The following is a 21,979-nucleotide window of genomic DNA, read 5'->3' as shown; positions in this document are numbered from 1 at the left end:
CCCCATAAGCGTCAATGGAGTTGGGGACGTTTGGGGTATACGTCCTATTAATATCTGGTCATTTTCTGTTGATTTGGGGAAATGTAGTTTTTTCCCCATTGAAAATGAATGGGAAAAATTTTGGACGTCCATGGCCGTCAATGGCATCGACATCCATATAGTCAAATGAATCCAAGTACATTGGCATCAATAGATTCGACATGCATGGCCGTCAATGGCATCAATGCAATGTAAAGTCCATTGGAAATACTATTGAAAGTGAATGGGAACTTTTCCCATTGGAAATGAATGGGATAGTTTTTGGCAAATATCCGGAGAACCGTAAATTTTTTCCAAATTCTGTATACAATCTTTATGCCCCCCACCGTCCCGGAATTTTTGATGTCCAAATTATGTGATTTGGTCAAAAATTGTAGGACAAGTAGCGTTTTGAAAAAGTTGTAAAAAATCGGAAAATCGCCGTTTACGGGCGAACGAAAAATTTTTCGGGGTCGTTTGAAAAATTCCCATCGTCGCGCGAAAATTCCGGTCGTGTCGATACTTGAACGGTGCCGATCGGTGGTACGGTTCGGGCTGCGCGGCGCGCCGAAAAAACGCGGAGAAACCATTGCATAATAATAATAATAAAGTTGTAGAATAACATAACATTGTTCTTTCTTTCAGAAAGACCAAGGTAATAAAGTTGTAGAATAACATAACCTTGTTCTTTCCTTTGGAAAGACCAAGGTAATAAAGAATAATAATAAAGAAGTACAATAAAGTTGTACAACAACATAACCTTGTTCTTTCCCTTGGAAAGACCAAGGTAATAAAGTTGTAGAATAACATAACCTTGTTCTTTCCTTCAGAAAGACCAAGGTAATAATAAAGTTGTAGAATAACATAACCTTGTTCTTTCCTTTGGAAAGACCAAGGTAATAATAAAGAAGTACAATAAAGTTGTACAACAACATAACCTTGTTCTTTCCCTTGGAAAGACCAAGGTAACTAGAAACTGCAATTTCGGGAGAAATTACACCTGGTCTTTCCTGTGTGGCTATACAGATCGTAGCCCCGCCCAAGGCTATCAATAGAATGGACAAACATGCTTATCAATGGCATTAAACAAATTAAATGCCATTAGAAATTAATGGGAAATTTGGACGTCCATGGCCGTCAATGGCAGCACCCTCCATAAGCGTCAATGCAATCGGGGACATTTGGGGTACACGTCCTATTGATATCTGGTCATTTCCTGTTGATTTAGGGGGGAAAAAAATTCCCATTGAAAATGAATGGGAAAATTTTTGGACGTCCATGGACGTCAATGGTATCAACTTACATAAGCGTCAATGGAATCCAAGTACATTGGCATCACTAGAATGAACAAACATGAAGAAATACCATTGGAAATGAATGGGAAGTTTGGACGTCCATGAACGTCAATGGCATCACCCTCCATAAGCGTAAATGGAATTGGGGAAGTTTGGGGGACACGTCCTATTGACATATAGTCATTTTCTTTTGATTTTGGGAAAAAAAAAAATCCTATTGAAAATGAATGGGAAAATTTTTGGACGTCCATGGATGTCAATGGTATCAACTTACATAAGCGTCAATGGAATCCAAGTACATTGGCATCAATAGAATGAACAAACATGAAGAAATGCCATTGGAAATGAATGGGAAGTTTGGACGTCCATGGACGTCAATGGCATCACCATCCATAAGCGGCAATGCAATCGGGGACATTTGGGGTACACGTCCTTTTGATATCTAGTCATTTTCTGTTGATTTTGGGGGGAAAAAAAATTTCCCATTGAAAATGAATGGGAAAAATTTTGGACGTCCATGGATGTCAATGGTATCAACTTACATAAGCGTCAATGGAATCCAAGTACATTGGCATCAATAGAATGAACAAACATGAAGAAATGCCATTGGAAATGAATGGGAAGTTTGGACGTCCATGAACGTCAATGGCATCACCCTCCATAAGCGGCAATGCAATCGGGGACATTTGGGGTACACGTCCTTTTGATATCTAGTCATTTTCTGTTGATTTGGGGGGGGGGGGGGGATTCCCATTGAAAATGAATGGGAAAAGTTTTGAACGTCCATGGACGTCAATGGTATCAACTTACATAAGCGTCAATGGAATCCAAGTACATTGGCATCAATAAAATGAACAAACATGAAGAAATGCCATTGGAAATGAATGGGAAGTTTGGACGTCCATGAACGTCAATGGCATCACCCTCCATAAGCAGCAATGCAGTCGGGGACATTTGGGGGACACGTCCTAATGATATCTAGTCATTTTCTGTTGATTTGGGGAAAAAAAAAAATTCCCATTGAAAATGAATGGGAAAAATTTTGGACGTCCATGGACGTCAATGGCAGCACCCCCTATAAGCGTCAATGGAGTCAGGGATGTTTGGGGGACAGGTCCTATTGATATCTGGTCATTATCTGTTGATTTGGGGAAATTTAGTTTTTTCCCCATTGAAAATGAATGGGAAACATTTTGGACGTCCATGGCCGTCAATGGCATCGACATCCATAAAGTCAATTGAATCCAAGTACATTGGCATCAATAGATTCGACATGCGTGGCCGTCAATGGCATCAATGCAATGTAAAAAAAAAAATTCAATTGGAAATCCAATTGTAAGTGAATGGGAAATGTTCTCATTAGAAAAAATGAATGGGACAGTTTTGGGCAAATTTCCGGGGGACCGTAATTTTTATCAAAATTCTGTATACAACTTTTATGCCCCTCACCGTCACGGAATTTTTGATGCCCAAATTATGTGATTTGGTCAAAAATTGAAGGACTAGATACATTTTGAAACTTTTCTTTGTTTCCCATTAAAAATGAATGGGCCAGTTTTTGGCAAATTGCCGGGAAACCGTACATTTTATCAAAAAATTTACCGTTGTCATTTTTATGCCCCTCGCCATCCCGGAATTTTTGACGCCCATCTTGTGTGTTTTCGTCAAAAATTGACGGACTTGTAACAGTTTGAAAGTTGTCTTTTTTTCCCATTAAAAATGAATGGGCAGGTTTTTGGCAAATTTCCGGGGAACCGTATATTTTTTCCAAATTGTATTAATAACCTTTATTCCCCTCCCTGTCCTGGAATTTTTGATGCCCAAATTGTGTGATTTGGTGAAAAATTGTAGGACTAGATACATTTTGAAACTTTTTTTTTCTCATTAAAAATGAATGGGCAAGTTTTTGTCAAATTTCTGGGGAACCGTAAATTTTTTCCAAATTCTGTATACAACTTTTATGCCCCTCACCGTCCCGGAATTTTTGATACCTAAATTATGTAATTTGGTCAAAAATTGTAGGACTAGATACATTTTGAAAATTGCTTGTTTTTTCCGGAAAATTGCCGTTTACGGACGAACCGAAAAATTTTCGGGGCCGTTTGAAAAATTCCCATCGTCGCGTGAGAATTCCGGTCGTGCCGATACTTGAACGGTGCCGATCGGTGCTACGGTTTGGGCTGCGCGGCGGGACGAAGGATTCCCATTCAAAAAAAAAAAACAGAATAACATATAGGGGGGAGGCCGTAGAATCTCACTACCTGATCTTTCCAAAGGAAAGACTAGGTAATAATAATAATAAGGCGAATAAAGTTGCAGAATAACAATACCTTGTTCTTTCCATAGGAAAGACCAAGGTAATTAGAAACTACAATTTCGGGAGAAATTACACCTTGGTCTTTCCTCTGTGGAGATACAAATCTTAGCCCCACTAAGGTCTATCAATAGAATGGACCATAATGCCAGTCAATGGCACTAAACAAAGTAAAAGCCATTAGAAAAGATTGGGAGAATTGGACGTCCATGGCCGTCAATGGCGGCACCCTTCATAAGCGTCAATGGAATTGGAGAAGTTTGGGGGACACGTCCTATTGATATCTGGTCAATTTTTGTTGATTTGGGGAAAAAAAAAATTCCCATTGAAAATGAATGGGAAAAATTTTGGACGTCCATGGACGTCAATGGTATCAACTTACATAAGCGTCAATGGATACCAAGTAGATTGGCATCAATAGAATGAACAAACATGAAGAAATGCCATTGGAAATGAATGGGAAGTTTGGACGTCCGTGGACGTCAATGGCATCACCCTCCATAAGAGGCAATGCAATCGGGGACATTTGGGGGACACGTCCTATTGATATCTAGTCATTTTCTGTTGATTTGGGGAAAAAAAAAATTCCCATTGAAAATGAATGGGAAAATTTTTGGACTTCCATGGACGTCAATGGTATCAACTTACATAAGCGTCAATGGAATCCAAGTACATTGGCATCAATAGAATGAAAAAACATGAAGAAATGCCATTGGAAATTAATGGGAAGTTTGGACGTCCGTGGACGTCAATGGCATCACCCTCCATAAGCAGCAATGCAATCGGGGACATTTGGGGGACACGTCCTAATAATATCTACTCATTTTCTGTTGATTTGGGGGAAAAAAAAAATTTCCCATTGAAAATGAATGGGAAAAATTTTGGACGTCCATGGACGTCAATGGTATCAACTTACATAAGCGTCAATGGAATCCAAGTACATTGGCATCAATAGAATGAAAAAACATGAAGAAATACCATTGGAAATGAATGGGAAGTTTGGACGTCCATGAACGTCAATGGCATCACCCTCCATAAGCGTAAATGGAATTGGGGAAGTTTGGGGGACACGTCCTATTGACATATAGTCATTTTCTTTTGATTTTGGGAAAAAAAAAAATCCTATTGAAAATAAATGGGAAAAATTTTGGACGTCCATGGACGTCAATGGCAGCACCCCCCATAAGCGTCAATGGAGTTGGGGACGTTTGGGGTATACGTCCTATTAATATCTGGTCATTTTCTGTTGATTTGGGGAATTGTAGTTTTTTCCCCATTGAAAATGAATGGGAAAAATTTTGGACGTCCATGGACGTCAATGGCGGCACCCCCTATAAGCCTCAATGGAGTTGGGGACGTTTGGGGGACAGGTCCTATTGATATCTGGTCATTTTCTGTTGATTTGGGGAAATTTAGTTTTTTCCCCATTGAAAATGAATGGGAAAAATTTTGGACGTCCATGGCCGTCAATGGCATCGACATCCATATAGTCAATTGAATCCAAGTACATTGGCATCAATAGATTTGACATGCATGGCCGTCAATGGCATCAATGCAATGTAAATTCCATTGGAAATCCCATTGAAATGAATGGGAACTTTTCCCATTCGAAATGAATAAGATAGTTTTTGGCAAATATCCGGGGAACCGTAATTTTTTTCCTAATTCTGTATATAACTTTTATGCCCCTCACCGTCCCGGAATTTTTGATGCCCAAATTATGTGATTTGGTCAAAAATTGTAGGACTAGATACATTTTGAAACTTTTTTTTTTTTCGGAAAATTGCCGTTTACGGGCGAACGGAAAATTTTTCGTGGCGGTTTGAAAAATTCCCATCGTCACGCGAAAATTCCGGTCGTGCCGATACTTCAACGGTGCCGATCGGTGCTACGGTTTGGGCTGTGCGTTGGCTCAAAAAAACGCGGAGAATAAGATGAATAATAACTAGAAACTGCAATTTCGGGAGAAATTACACACCTTGGTCTTTCCTCTGTGGAGATACAGATCTTAGCCCCACTCAGGTCTATCAATAGAATGGACCATAATGCCAGTCAATGGCACTAAACAAAGTAAAAGCCATTAGAAAAGATTGGGAGAATTGGACGTCCATGTCCGTCAATGGCAGCACCCTCCATAAACGTCAATGCAATCGGGGACATTTGGGGGACACGTCCTAATGATATGTAGTCATTTTTTGTTGATTTGGGGGGGAAAAAAAAAATTTCCGATTGAAAATGAAAGGGAAAAATTTTGGACGTCCATGGACGTCAATGGTATCAACTTACATAGGGGTCAATGTAATCCAAGTACATTGGCATCAATAGAATGAAAAAACATGATTAAAAGCCATTAGAAATGAATGGGAAATTTGGACGTCCATGGCCGTCAATGGCGGCACCCTTCATAACCGTCAATGTAATTGGGGAAGTTAGGGGGACACGTCCTATTGATATCTGGTCATTTACTGTTGATTTGGGGAAAAAAAAATTCCCATTGAAAATGAATGGGAAAAATTTTGGACGTCCATGGACGTCATAGGTATCAACTTACATAGGCGTCAATGGAATCCAAGTACATTGGCATCAATAGAATGAACAAACATGAAGAAATGCCATTGAGATTTAATAGGAAGTTTGGCCGTCTATGAACGTCAATGGCATCACCCTCCATAAGCGGCAATGCAATCGGGGACATTTGGGGGACACGTCCTAATGATATCTAGTCATTTTCTGTTGATTTGGGGAAAAAAAAAAAAAAATTCCCATTGAAAATGAATGGGTAAAATTTTGGACGTCCATGGACGTCAATGGCAGCACCCCCCATAAGCGTCAATGGAGTTGGGGACGTTTGGGGTATACGTCCTATTGATATCTGGTCATTTTCTTCTGATTTGGAGAAATTTAGTTTTTTCCCCATTGAAAATGAATGGGAAAAATTTTGGACGTCCATGTAAGTCAATGGCGGCACCCTTCATAAGCGTCAATGGAATTGGGGAAGTTTGGGGGACACGTCCTATTGATATCTGGTCATTTTCTGTTGATTTGGGGAAATTTAGTTTTTTCCCCATTGAAAATGAATGGGAAAAATTTTGGACGTCCATGGCCGTCAATGGCATCGACATCCATATAGTCAATTGAATCCAAGTACATTGGCATCAGTAGATTCGACATGCATGGCCGTCAATGGCATCAATGCAATGTAAATTCCATTGGAAATCCCATTGGAAGTGAATGGGAACTTTTCCCATTCGAAATGAATGGGATAGTTTTTGGCAAATTTCCAGGAAGCGTAATTTTTTTCCAAATTCTGTATACAACTTTTATGCCCCTCACCGTCCCGGAATTTTTGATGGCCAAATTATGTGATTTGGTCAAAAATTGTAGGACTAGATACATTTTGAAACTTTTTTTTTTTCCGGAAAATTGCCATTTACGGGCGAACGGAAAATTTTTCGTGGCGGTTTGAAAAATTCCCATCGTCACGCGAAAATTCCGGTCGTGCCAATACTTGAACGGTGCCAATCGGTGCTACGGTTTGGGCTGTGCGTTGGCTCAAAAAAACGCGGAGAATAAGATGAATAACTAGAAACTGCAATTTCGGGAGAAATTACACCTTGGTCTTTCCTCTGTGGAGATACAGATCTTAGCCCCACTCAGGTCTATCAATAGAATGGACCATAATGCCAGTCAATTGCACTAAACAAAGTAAGAGCCATTAGAAATGATTGGGAGAATTGGACGTCCATGGACGTCAATGGCGGCACCCTTAATAATTGTTAATGGAATCGGGGACATTTGGGGGACACGTCCTATTGATATCTAGTCATTTTCTGTTGATTTGGGGAAAAAAAAAAAATTCCCATTGAAAATGAATGGGAAAAATTTTGGACGTCCATGGACGTCAGTGGTATCAACTTACATAAGCGTCAATGGAATCCAAGTACATTTGTATCAATAGAATGAACAAACATGAAGAAATGCCATTGGAAATGAATGGGAAGTTTGGACGTCCATGAACGTCAATGGCATCACCCTCCATAAGCGGCAATGCAATCGGGGACATTTGGGGGACACGTCCTAATGATATCTAGTCATTTTCTGTTGATTTGGGGGGAAAAAAAATTTCCCATTGAAAATGAATGGGAAAATTTTTGGACGTCCATGGACGTCAATGGTATCAACTTACATAAGCGTCAATGGATACCAAGTACATTGGCATCAATAGAATGAACAAACATGAAGAAATGCCATTGGGATTTAATGGGAAGTTTGGACGTCCGTGGACGTCAATGGCATCACCCTCCATAAGCAGCAATGCAATCGGGGACATTCTGGGGACACGTCCTAATAATATCTACTCATTTTCTGTTGATTTGGGGGAAAAAAAAAATTTCCCATTGAAAATGAATGGGAAAAATTTTGGACGTCCATGGACGTCAATGGTATCAACTTACATAAGCGTCAATGGAATCCAAGTACATTGGCATCAATAGAATGAAAAAACATGAAGAAATACCATTGGAAATGAATGGGAAGTTTGGACGTCCATGAACGTCAATGGCATCACCCTCCATAAGCGTAAATGGAATTGGGGAAGTTTGGGGGACACGTCCTATTGACATATAGTCATTTTCTTTTGATTTTGGGAAAAAAAAAAATCCTATTGAAAATAAATGGGAAAAATTTTGGACGTCCATGGACGTCAATGGCAGCACCCCCCATATGCGTCAATGGAGTTGGGGACGTTTGGGGTATACGTCCTATTAATATCTGGTCATTTTCTGTTGATTTGGGGAATTGTAGTTTTTTCCCCATTGAAAATGAATGGGAAAAATTTTGGACGTCCATGGACGTCAATGGCGGCACCCCCTATAAGCCTCAATGGAGTTGGGGACGTTTGGGGGACAGGTCCTATTGATATCTGGTCATTTTCTGTTGATTTGGGGAAATTTAGTTTTTTCCCCATTGAAAATGAATGGGAAAAATTTTGGACGTCCATGGCCGTCAATGGCATCGACATCCATATAGTCAATTGAATCCAAGTACATTGGCATCAATAGATTTGACATGCATGGCCGTCAATGGCATCAATGCAATGTAAATTCCATTGGAAATCCCATTGAAATGAATGGGAACTTTTCCCATTCGAAATGAATAAGATAGTTTTTGGCAAATATCCGGGGAACCGTAATTTTTTTCCTAATTCTGTATATAACTTTTATGCCCCTCACCGTCCCGGAATTTTTGATGCCCAAATTATGTGATTTGGTCAAAAATTGTAGGACTAGATACATTTTGAAACTTTTTTTTTTTTCGGAAAATTGCCGTTTACGGGCGAACGGAAAATTTTTCGTGGCGGTTTGAAAAATTCCCATCGTCACGCGAAAATTCCGGTCGTGCCGATACTTCAACGGTGCCGATCGGTGCTACGGTTTGGGCTGTGCGTTGGCTCAAAAAAACGCGGAGAATAAGATGAATAATAACTAGAAACTGCAATTTCGGGAGAAATTACACACCTTGGTCTTTCCTCTGTGGAGATACAGATCTTAGCCCCACTCAGGTCTATCAATAGAATGGACCATAATGCCAGTCAATGGCACTAAACAAAGTAAAAGCCATTAGAAAAGATTGGGAGAATTGGACGTCCATGTCCGTCAATGGCAGCACCCTCCATAAACGTCAATGCAATCGGGGACATTTGGGGGACACGTCCTAATGATATGTAGTCATTTTTTGTTGATTTGGGGGGGAAAAAAAAAATTTCCGATTGAAAATGAAAGGGAAAAATTTTGGACGTCCATGGACGTCAATGGTATCAACTTACATAGGGGTCAATGTAATCCAAGTACATTGGCATCAATAGAATGAAAAAACATGATTAAAAGCCATTAGAAATGAATGGGAAATTTGGACGTCCATGGCCGTCAATGGCGGCACCCTTCATAAACGTCAATGTAATTGGGGAAGTTAGGGGGACACGTCCTATTGATATCTGGTCATTTACTGTTGATTTGGGGAAAAAAAAATTCCCATTGAAAATGAATGGGAAAAATTTTGGACGTCCATGGACGTCAATGGTATCAACTTACATAGACGTCAATGGAATCCAAGTACATTGGCATCAATAGAATGAACAAACATGAAGAAATGCCATTGAGATTTAATAGGAAGTTTGGCCGTCTATGAACGTCAATGGCATCACCCTCCATAAGCGGCAATGCAATCGGGGACATTTGGGGGACACGTCCTAATGATATCTAGTCATTTTCTGTTGATTTGGGGAAAAAAAAAAAAAAATTCCCATTGAAAATGAATGGGTAAAATTTTGGACGTCCATGGACGTCAATGGCAGCACCCCCCATAAGCGTCAATGGAGTTGGGGACGTTTGGGGTATACGTCCTATTGATATCTGGTCATTTTCTTCTGATTTGGAGAAATTTAGTTTTTTCCCCATTGAAAATGAATGGGAAAAATTTTGGACGTCCATGTAAGTCAATGGCGGCACCCTTCATAAGCGTCAATGGAATTGGGGAAGTTTGGGGGACACGTCCTATTGATATCTGGTCATTTTCTGTTGATTTGGGGAAATTTAGTTTTTTCCCCATTGAAAATGAATGGGAAAAATTTTGGACGTCCATGGCCGTCAATGGCATCGACATCCATATAGTCAATTGAATCCAAGTACATTGGCATCAGTAGATTCGACATGCATGGCCGTCAATGGCATCAATGCAATGTAAATTCCATTGGAAATCCCATTGGAAGTGAATGGGAACTTTTCCCATTCGAAATGAATGGGATAGTTTTTGGCAAATTTCCAGGAAGCGTAATTTTTTTCCAAATTCTGTATACAACTTTTATGCCCCTCACCGTCCCGGAATTTTTGATGGCCAAATTATGTGATTTGGTCAAAAATTGTAGGACTAGATACATTTTGAAACTTTTTTTTTTTTCCGGAAAATTGCCATTTACGGGCGAACGGAAAATTTTTCGTGGCGGTTTGAAAAATTCCCATCGTCACGCGAAAATTCCGGTCGTGCCAATACTTGAACGGTGCCAATCGGTGCTACGGTTTGGGCTGTGCGTTGGCTCAAAAAAACGCGGAGAATAAGATGAATAACTAGAAACTGCAATTTCGGGAGAAATTACACCTTGGTCTTTCCTCTGTGGAGATACAGATCTTAGCCCCACTCAGGTCTATCAATAGAATGGACCATAATGCCAGTCAATTGCACTAAACAAAGTAAGAGCCATTAGAAATGATTGGGAGAATTGGACGTCCATGGACGTCAATGGCGGCACCCTTAATAATTGTTAATGGAATCGGGGACATTTGGGGGACACGTCCTATTGATATCTAGTCATTTTCTGTTGATTTGGGGAAAAAAAAAAAATTCCCATTGAAAATGAATGGGAAAAATTTTGGACGTCCATGGACGTCAGTGGTATCAACTTACATAAGCGTCAATGGAATCCAAGTACATTTGTATCAATAGAATGAACAAACATGAAGAAATGCCATTGGAAATGAATGGGAAGTTTGGACGTCCATGAACGTCAATGGCATCACCCTCCATAAGCGGCAATGCAATCGGGGACATTTGGGGGACACGTCCTAATGATATCTAGTCATTTTCTGTTGATTTGGGGGAAAAAAAAATTTCCCATTGAAAATGAATGGGAAAATTTTTGGACGTCCATGGACGTCAATGGTATCAACTTACATAAGCGTCAATGGATACCAAGTACATTGGCATCAATAGAATGAACAAACATGAAGAAATGCCATTGGGATTTAATGGGAAGTTTGGACGTCCGTGGACGTCAATGGCATCACCCTCCATAAGCAGCAATGCAATCGGGGACATTCTGGGGACACGTCCTAATAATATCTACTCATTTTCTGTTGATTTGGGGGAAAAAAAAAATTTCCCATTGAAAATGAATGGGAAAAATTTTGGACGTCCATGGACGTCAATGGTATCAACTTACATAAGCGTCAATGGAATCCAAGTACATTGGCATCAATAGAATGAAAAAACATGAAGAAATACCATTGGAAATGAATGGGAAGTTTGGACGTCCATGAACGTCAATGGCATCACCCTCCATAAGCGTAAATGGAATTGGGGAAGTTTGGGGGACACGTCCTATTGACATATAGTCATTTTCTTTTGATTTTGGGAAAAAAAAAAATCCTATTGAAAATAAATGGGAAAAATTTTGGACGTCCATGGACGTCAATGGCAGCACCCCCCATAAGCGTCAATGGAGTTGGGGACGTTTGGGGTATACGTCCTATTAATATCTGGTCATTTTCTGTTGATTTGGGGAATTGTAGTTTTTTCCCCATTGAAAATGAATGGGAAAAATTTTGGACGTCCATGGACGTCAATGGCGGCACCCCCTATAAGCCTCAATGGAGTTGGGGACGTTTGGGGGACAGGTCCTATTGATATCTGGTCATTTTCTGTTGATTTGGGGAAATTTAGTTTTTTCCCCATTGAAAATGAATGGGAAAAATTTTGGACGTCCATGGCCGTCAATGGCATCGACATCCATATAGTCAATTGAATCCAAGTACATTGGCATCAATAGATTTGACATGCATGGCCGTCAATGGCATCAATGCAATGTAAATTCCATTGGAAATCCCATTGAAATGAATGGGAACTTTTCCCATTCGAAATGAATAAGATAGTTTTTGGCAAATATCCGGGGAACCGTAATTTTTTTCCTAATTCTGTATATAACTTTTATGCCCCTCACCGTCCCGGAATTTTTGATGCCCAAATTATGTGATTTGGTCAAAAATTGTAGGACTAGATACATTTTGAAACTTTTTTTTTTTTCGGAAAATTGCCGTTTACGGGCGAACGGAAAATTTTTCGTGGCGGTTTGAAAAATTCCCATCGTCACGCGAAAATTCCGGTCGTGCCGATACTTCAACGGTGCCGATCGGTGCTACGGTTTGGGCTGTGCGTTGGCTCAAAAAAACGCGGAGAATAAGATGAATAATAACTAGAAACTGCAATTTCGGGAGAAATTACACACCTTGGTCTTTCCTCTGTGGAGATACAGATCTTAGCCCCACTCAGGTCTATCAATAGAATGGACCATAATGCCAGTCAATGGCACTAAACAAAGTAAAAGCCATTAGAAAAGATTGGGAGAATTGGACGTCCATGTCCGTCAATGGCAGCACCCTCCATAAACGTCAATGCAATCGGGGACATTTGGGGGACACGTCCTAATGATATGTAGTCATTTTTTGTTGATTTGGGGGGGAAAAAAAAAATTTCCGATTGAAAATGAAAGGGAAAAATTTTGGACGTCCATGGACGTCAATGGTATCAACTTACATAGGGGTCAATGTAATCCAAGTACATTGGCATCAATAGAATGAAAAAACATGATTAAAAGCCATTAGAAATGAATGGGAAATTTGGACGTCCATGGCCGTCAATGGCGGCACCCTTCATAACCGTCAATGTAATTGGGGAAGTTAGGGGGACACGTCCTATTGATATCTGGTCATTTACTGTTGATTTGGGGAAAAAAAAATTCCCATTGAAAATGAATGGGAAAAATTTTGGACGTCCATGGACGTCAATGGTATCAACTTACATAGGCGTCAATGGAATCCAAGTACATTGGCATCAATAGAATGAACAAACATGAAGAAATGCCATTGAGATTTAATAGGAAGTTTGGCCGTCTATGAACGTCAATGGCATCACCCTCCATAAGCGGCAATGCAATCGGGGACATTTGGGGGACACGTCCTAATGATATCTAGTCATTTTCTGTTGATTTGGGGAAAAAAAAAAAAAAATTCCCATTGAAAATGAATGGGTAAAATTTTGGACGTCCATGGACGTCAATGGCAGCACCCCCCATAAGCGTCAATGGAGTTGGGGACGTTTGGGGTATACGTCCTATTGATATCTGGTCATTTTCTTCTGATTTGGAGAAATTTAGTTTTTTCCCCATTGAAAATGAATGGGAAAAATTTTGGACGTCCATGTAAGTCAATGGCGGCACCCTTCATAAGCGTCAATGGAATTGGGGAAGTTTGGGGGACACGTCCTATTGATATCTGGTCATTTTCTGTTGATTTGGGGAAATTTAGTTTTTTCCCCATTGAAAATGAATGGGAAAAATTTTGGACGTCCATGGCCGTCAATGGCATCGACATCCATATAGTCAATTGAATCCAAGTACATTGGCATCAGTAGATTCGACATGCATGGCCGTCAATGGCATCAATGCAATGTAAATTCCATTGGAAATCCCATTGGAAGTGAATGGGAACTTTTCCCATTCGAAATGAATGGGATAGTTTTTGGCAAATTTCCAGGAAGCGTAATTTTTTTCCAAATTCTGTATACAACTTTTATGCCCCTCACCGTCCCGGAATTTTTGATGGCCAAATTATGTGATTTGGTCAAAAATTGTAGGACTAGATACATTTTGAAACTTTTTTTTTTTTTCCGGAAAATTGCCATTTACGGGCGAACGGAAAATTTTTCGTGGCGGTTTGAAAAATTCCCATCGTCACGCGAAAATTCCGGTCGTGCCAATACTTGAACGGTGCCAATCGGTGCTACGGTTTGGGCTGTGCGTTGGCTCAAAAAAACGCGGAGAATAAGATGAATAACTAGAAACTGCAATTTCGGGAGAAATTACACCTTGGTCTTTCCTCTGTGGAGATACAGGTCTTAGCCCCACTCAGGTCTATCAATAGAATGGACCATAATGCCAGTCAATTGCACTAAACAAAGTAAGAGCCATTAGAAATGATTGGGAGAATTGGACGTCCATGGACGTCAATGGCGGCACCCTTAATAATTGTTAATGGAATCGGGGACATTTGGGGGACACGTCCTATTGATATCTAGTCATTTTCTGTTGATTTGGGGAAAAAAAAAAAATTCCCATTGAAAATGAATGGGAAAAATTTTGGACGTCCATGGACGTCAGTGGTATCAACTTACATAAGCGTCAATGGAATCCAAGTACATTTGTATCAATAGAATGAACAAACATGAAGAAATGCCATTGGAAATGAATGGGAAGTTTGGACGTCCATGAACGTCAATGGCATCACCCTCCATAAGCGGCAATGCAATCGGGGACATTTGGGGGACACGTCCTAATGATATCTAGTCATTTTCTGTTGATTTGGGGGAAAAAAAAATTTCCCATTGAAAATGAATGGGAAAAATTTTGGACGTCCATGGACGTCAATGGTATCAACTTACATAAGCGTCAATGGATACCAAGTACATTGGCATCAATAGAATGAACAAACATGAAGAAATGCCATTGGAAATAAATGGGAAGTTTGGACGTCCGTGGACGTCAATGGCATCACCCTCCATAAGAGGCAATGCAATCGGGGACATTTGGGGGACACGTCCTATTGATATCTAGTCATTTTCTGTTGATTTGGGGGAAAAAAAAAATTCCCATTGAAAATGAATGGGAAAATTTCTGGACGTCCATGGACGTCAATGGTATCAACTTACATAAGCGTCAATGGAATCCAAGTACATTGGCATCAATAGAATGAACAAACATGAAGAAATGGCTTTGGAAATGATTGGGAAGTTTGGACGTCCATGAACGTCAATGGCATCACCCTCCATAAGAGGCAATGCAATCGGGGACATTTGGGGGACACGTCCTATTGATATCCAGTCATTTTCTGTTGATTTGGAGGAAAAAAAAAATTCCCATTGAAAATGAATGGGAAAATTTTTGGACGTCCATGCACGTCAATGGTATCAACTTACATAAGCGTCAATGGAATCCAAGTACATTGGCATCAATAGAATGAACAAACATGAAGAAATGCCATTGGGATTTAATGGGAAGTTTGGACGTCCATGAATGTCAATGGCATCACCCTCCATAAGCGGGAATGCAATCGGGGACATTTGGGGGACACGTCCTAATGATATCTAGTCATTTTCTGTTGATTTGGGGAAAAAAAAAAATTTCCCATTGAAAATGAATGGGAAAAATTTTGGACATCCATGGACGTCAATGGTATCAACTTACATAAGCGTCAATGGAATCCAAGTACATTGGCATCAATAGAATGAACAAACATGAAGAAATGCCATTGGAAATGAATGGGAAGTTTGGACGTCCATGGACGTCAATGGAATCACCCTTCATAAGCGGCAATGCAATCGGGGACATTTGGAGGACACGTCCTAATGATATCTAGTCATTTTCTGTTGATTTGGGGAAAAAAAAAATTTCCCATTGAAAATGAATGGGAAAATTTTTGGACGTCCATGGACGTCAATGGTAGCACCCCCCATAAGCGTCAATGGAGTTGGGGACGTTTGGGGTATACGTCCTATTAATATCTGGTCATTTTCTGTTGATTTGGGGAAATTTAGTTTTTTCCCCATTGAAAATGAATGGGAAAAATTTTGGACGTCCATGGCCGTCAATGGCATCGACATTCATATAGTCAATTGAATCCAAGTACATTGGCATCAATAGATTCGACATGCATGGCCGTCAATGGCATCAATGTAATGTAAATTCCATTGGAAATCCCATTGAAATGAATGGGAAATTTTCCCATTAGAATTGAATGGGATAGTTTTTGGCAAATATCCGGGGAACCGTAAATTTTTTCCAAATTCTGTATACAATCTTTATGCCCCCCACCGTCCCGGAATTTTTGATGTCCAAATTATGTGATTTGGTCAAAAATTGTAGGACAAGTAGCGTTTTGAAAAACTTTTTAAAAATCGGAAAATCGCCGTTTACGGAAAAACGAAAAAATTTTAGGGGTCGTTTGAAAAATTCCCATCGTCGCGCGAAAATTCCGGTCGTGTCGATACTTGAACGGTGCCGATCGGTGGTATGGTTCGGGCTGCGCGGCGCGCCGAAAAAACGCGGAGAAACCATTGCATAATAATAATAATAACTAGAAACTGCAATTTCGGGAGAAATTACACACCTTGGTCTTTCCTCTGTGGAGATACAGATCTTAGCCCCACTCAGGTCTATCAATAGAATGGATCATAATGCCAGTCATTGGCACTAAACATAGTTAAAGCCATTAGAAAAGATTGGGAGAATTGGACGTCCATGTCCGTCAATGGCAGCACCCTCCATAATTGTTAATGGAATCGGGGAAGTTTGGGGGACACGTCCTATTGATATCTAGTCATTTTCTGTTGATTTGGGAAAAAAAAAAAATTCCCATTGAAAATGAATGGGAAAAATTTTGGACGTCCATGGACGTCAATGGTATCAACTTACATAAGCGTCAATGGAATCCAAGTACATTGGCATCAATAAAATGAACAAACATGAAGAAATGCCATTGGAAATGAATGGGAAGTTTGGACGTCCATGAACGTCAATGGCATCACCCTCCATAAGCGGCAATGCAATCGGGGACATTTGGGGGACACGTCCTAATGATATCTAGTCATTTTCTGTTGATTTGGGGAAAAAAAAAAAAATCCCATTGAAAATGAATGGGAAAAATTTTGGACGTCCATGGACGTCAATGGTATCAACTTACATAAGCGTGAATGGAATCCAAGTACATTGGCATCAATAGAATGAACAAACATGAAGAAATGCCTTTGGAAATGAATGGGAAGTTTGGACGTCCATGGACGTCAATGGCATCACCCCCCATAAGCGGCAATGCAATCGGGGACATTTGGGGGACACGTCCTAATGATATCTAGTCATTTTCTGTTGATTTGGGGGAAAAAAAAATTTCCCATTGAAAATGAATGGGAAAAATTTTGGACGTCCATGGACGTCAATGGTATCAACTTACATAAGCGTCAATGGAATCCAAGTACATTGGCATCAATAGAATGAACAAACATGAAGAAATGCCATTGGAAATGAATGGGAAGTTTGGACGTCCGTGGACGTCAATGGCATCACCCTCCATAAGCAGCAATGCAATCGGGCACATTTGGGGGAAACGTCCTATTGATATCTAGTCATTTTCTGTTGATTTGGGGAAAAAAAAAAAATTCCCATTGAAAATGAATGGGAAAAATTTTGGACGTCCATGGACGTCAATGGTATAAACTTACATAAGCGTCAATGGAATCCAAGTACATTGGAATCAAAAGAATGAACAAACATGAAGAAATGCCATTGGTATTTAATGGGAAGTTTGGACGTCCATGGACGTCAATGGCATCACCCCCCATAAGCGGCAATGCAATCGGGGACATTTGGGGGACACGTCCTAATGATATCTAGTCATTTTCTGTTGATTTGGGGAAAAAAAAAAAAAATTCCCATTGAAAATGAATGGGAAAAATTTTGGACGTCCATGGACGTCAATGGTATCAACTTACATAAGCGTCAATGGAATCCAAGTACATTGGCATCAATAGAATGAACAAACATGAAGAAATGCCATTGGAAATGAATGGGAAGTTTGGACGTCCCTGGACGTCAATGGCATCACCCTCCATAAGCAGCAATGCAATCGGGGACATTTGGGGGACAGGTCCTATTGATATCTAGTCATTTTCTGTTGATTTGGGGAAAAAAAAAAATTTCCCATTGAAAATGAATGGGTAAAATTTTGGACGTCCATGGACGTCAATGGCAGCACCCCCCATAAGCGTCAATGGAATTGGGGACGTTTGGGATATACGTCCTATTGATATCTGGTCATTTTCTGTTGATTTGGAGAAATTTAGTTTTTTCCCCATTGAAAATGAATGGGAAAAATTTTGGACGTCCATGTAAGTCAATGGCGGCACCCTTCATAAGCGTCAATGGAATTGGGGAAGTTTGGGGGACACGTCCTATTGATATCTGGTCATTTTCTGTTGATTTGTGGTAATTTTGTTTTTTCCCCATTGAAAATGAATGGGAAAAATTTTGGACGTCCATGGCAGACAATGGCATCGACATCCATATAGTCAATTGAATCCAAGTACATTGGCATCAGTAGATTCGACATGCATGGCCGTGAATGGCATCAATGCAATGTAAATTCCATTGGAAATCCCATTGGAAGTGAATGGGACTTTTCCCATTCGAAATGAATGGGATAGTTTTTGGCAAATTTCCGAGGAAGCGTAATTTTTTTCCAAATTCTGTATACAACTTTTATGCCCCTCACCGTCCCGGAATTTTTGATGCCCAAATTATGTGATTTGGTCAAAAATTGTAGGACTAGATACATTTTGAAACTTTTTTTTTTTTCACGGAAAATTGCCGTTTACGGACGAACGGAAAAATTTTCGGGGCCATTTGTAAAGTTTCCTGTGTCACGCGAAAATTCCGGTCGTGCCGATACTTGAACGGTGCCGATCGGTCTAACGGTTCGGGCTGTGAAGCGCGCGTTTTTTTTCCATTCAAAATGAATAGGAAAGTTTTTGGCAAATTTCCGGGGAACCGTAAATTTTTGCCAAATTCTGTATACAACTTTTATGCCCCTCACCGTCCCGGAATTTTTGATGCCCAAATTATGTGATTTGGTCAAAAATTGTAGGACTAGATACATTTTGAAACTTTTTTTATTTTTCGGAAAATTGCCGTTTACGGGCGAACGGAAAATTATTCGTGGCGGTTTGAAAAATTCCCATCGTCACGCGAAAAATCCGGTCGTGCCAATACTTCAACGGTGCCGATCGGTGCTACGGTTTGGGCTGCGCGGCGCGCCGAAAAAAACGACTATAATAATAAGAATAACTAGAAACTGCAATTTCGGGAGAAATTACACACCTTGGTCTTTCCTCTGTGGAGATACAAATCTTAGCCCCACTCAGGTCTATCAATAGAATGGACCATAATGCCAGTCATTGGCACTAAACAAAGTTAAAGCCATTAGAAAAGATTGGGAGAATTGGACGTCCATGTCCGTCAATGGCAGCACCCTCCATAATTGTTAATGGAATCGGGGAAGTTTGGGGGACACGTCCTATTGATATCTAGTCATTTTCTGTTGATTTGGGAAAAAAAAAAAATTCCCATTGAAAATGAATGGGAAAAATTTTGGACGTCCATGGACGTCAATGGTATCAACTTACATAAGCGTCAATGGAATCCAAGTACATTGGCATCAATAAAATGAACAAACATGAAGAAATGCCATTGGAAATGAATGGGAAGTTTGGACGTCCATGAACGTCAATGGCATCACCCTCCATAAGCGGCAATGCAATCGGGGACATTTGGGGGACACGTCCTAATGATATCTAGTCATTTTCTGTTGATTTGGGAAAAAAAAAAAATCCCATTGAAAATGAATGGGAAAAATTTTGGACGTCCATGGACGTCAATGGTATCAACTTACATAAGCGTCAATGGAATCCAAGTACATTGGCATCAATAGAATGAACAAATATGAAGAAATGCCTTTGGAAATGAATGGGAAGTTTGGACGTCCATGGAAGTCAATGGCATCACCCTCCATAAGCGGCAATGCAATCGGGGACATTTGGGGGACACGTCCTAATGATATCTAGTCATTTTCTGTTGATTTGGGAAAAAAAAAAAAATCCCATTGAAAATGAATGGGAAAAATTTTGGACGTCCATGGACGTCAATGGTATCAACTTACATAAGCGTCAATGGAACCCAAGTACATTGGCATCAATAGAATGAACAAACATGAAGAAATGCCTTTGGAAATGAATGGGAAGTTTGGACGTCCATGGACGTCAATGGCATCACCCCCCATAAGCGGCAATGCAATCGGGGACATTTGGGGGACACGTCCTAATGATATCTAGTCATTTTCTGTTGATTTGAGGAAAAAAAAAAAATTCCCATTGAAAATGAATGGGAAAAATTTTGGACGTCCATGGACGTCAATGGTATCAACTTACATAAGCGTCAATGGAATCCAAGTACATTGGCATCAATAGAATGAACAAACATGAAGAAATGCCATTGGAAATTAATGGGAAGTTTGGACGTCCGTGGACGTCAATGGCATCACCCTCCATAAGCAGCAATGCAATCGGGCACATTTGGGGGAAACGTCCTATTGATATCTAGTCATTTTCTGTTGATTTGGAGAAAAAAAAAAAAAATTCCCATTGAAAATGAATGGGAAAAATTTTGGACGTCCATGGACGTCAATGGTATCAACTTACATAAGCGTCAATGGAATCCAAGTACATTGGCATCAATAGAATGAACAAACATGAAGAAATGCCATTGGGATTTAATGGGAAGTTTGGACGTCCCTGGACGTCAATGGCATCACCCTCCATAAGCGGCAATGCAATCGGGGACATTTGGGGGACACGTCCTAATGATATCTAGTCATTTTCTGTTGATTTGGGGGGAAAAAAAAAATTCCCATTGAAAATGAATGGGAAAAATTTTGGACGTCCATGGACGTCAATGGTATCAACTTACATAAGCGTCAATGGAATCCAAGTACATTGGCATCAAAAGAATGAACAAACATGAAGAAATGCCATTGGGAATGAATGGGAAGTTTGGACGTCCCTGGACGTCAATTGAATCACCCTCCATAAGCAGCAATGCAATCGGGGACATTTGGGGGACAGGTCCTATTGATATCTAGTCATTTTCTGTTGATTTGGGGAAAAAAAAAAAATTCCCATTGAAAATGAATGGGAAAAATTTTGGACGTCCATGGACGTCAATGGTATCAACTTACATAACCGTCAATGGAATCCAAGTACATTGGCATCAAAAGAATGAACAAACATGAAGAAATGCCATTGGAAATGAATGGGAAGTTTGGACGTCCATGGACGTCAATGGAATCACCCTCCATAAGCGGCAATGCAATCGGGGACGTTTGGGGTATGCGTCCTATTGATATCTGGTCATTTTCTGTTGATTTGGAGAAATTTAGTTTTTTCCCCATTGAAAATGAATGGGAAAAATTTTGGACGTCCATGTAAGTCAATGGCGGCACCCTTCATAAGCGTCAATGGAATTGGGGAAGTTTGGGGGACACGTCCTATTGATATCTGGTCATTTTCTGTTGATTTGGGGTAATTTTGTTTTTTCCCCATTGAAAATGAATGGGAAAAATTTTGGACGTCCATGGCAGTCAATGGCATCGACATCCATATAGTCAATTGAATCCAAGTACATTGGCATCAGTAGATTCGACATGCATGGCCGTCAATGGCATCAATGCAATGTAAATTCCATTGGAAATCCCATTGGAAGTGAATGGGAACTTTTCCCATTCGAAATGAATGGGATAGTTTTTGGCAAATTTCCGAGGAAGCGTAATTTTTTTCCAAATTCTGTATACAACTTTTATGCCCCTCACCGTCCCGGAATTTTTGATGTCCAAATTATGTGATTTGGTCAAAAATTGTAGGACTAGAT

Source organism: Corythoichthys intestinalis, chromosome 1 (genome assembly GCF_030265065.1).
Source record: "Corythoichthys intestinalis isolate RoL2023-P3 chromosome 1, ASM3026506v1, whole genome shotgun sequence".
Lineage (NCBI taxonomy): Eukaryota > Metazoa > Chordata > Actinopteri > Syngnathiformes > Syngnathidae > Corythoichthys > Corythoichthys intestinalis.
Note: the sequence above shows the minus strand (reverse complement) of the source record.